Below are 459 nucleotides of genomic sequence, written 5' to 3'. Positions count from 1 at the left end.
AATTCAATAATCGCCACCAATAATGACCATTAAAGAGATATAATGTAATAAAAATCCCATTTACAAGAGCAGAAAAAGAAGATATAGTACTTAGAAATAAATTTAATAAAAATTAGTAAGGTATTTGATTTGAACGAATGAAAAGCACTGATGTCAAGTCGGATCTGCCTCATAGTCGACCCCTTCTTGGGTTTCCGAGGTGATATCACTCCGGATGTATATTGCCAAACCGTGCTTCCAAGGAGTGGCTAGTGGGTTTGAACCACCAGCCTTCTGGTTAGCAGTCAAATGCCTTATGCACTATGCCACCAGAGATCCTAAGGTATTTGATTAGAAATTTTTAAAAACTCATGAAGGAAGAAGTTTCAAATAATTTATAATTCAATGTGATGCCACTTTAAAAATATAAAAAGACATTTTGAACTAGGCCTATTTTTCTAAAGATCATATGGAAAAATG

This window comes from Orycteropus afer, unplaced genomic scaffold (genome assembly GCF_000298275.1).
Source record: "Orycteropus afer afer isolate SDZICR_OR568_19922 unplaced genomic scaffold, OryAfe1.0 scaffold00576, whole genome shotgun sequence".
Lineage (NCBI taxonomy): Eukaryota > Metazoa > Chordata > Mammalia > Tubulidentata > Orycteropodidae > Orycteropus > Orycteropus afer.
The sequence above is the reverse complement of the archived record's forward strand: the minus strand, read 5'-3'. Positions refer to the sequence as shown.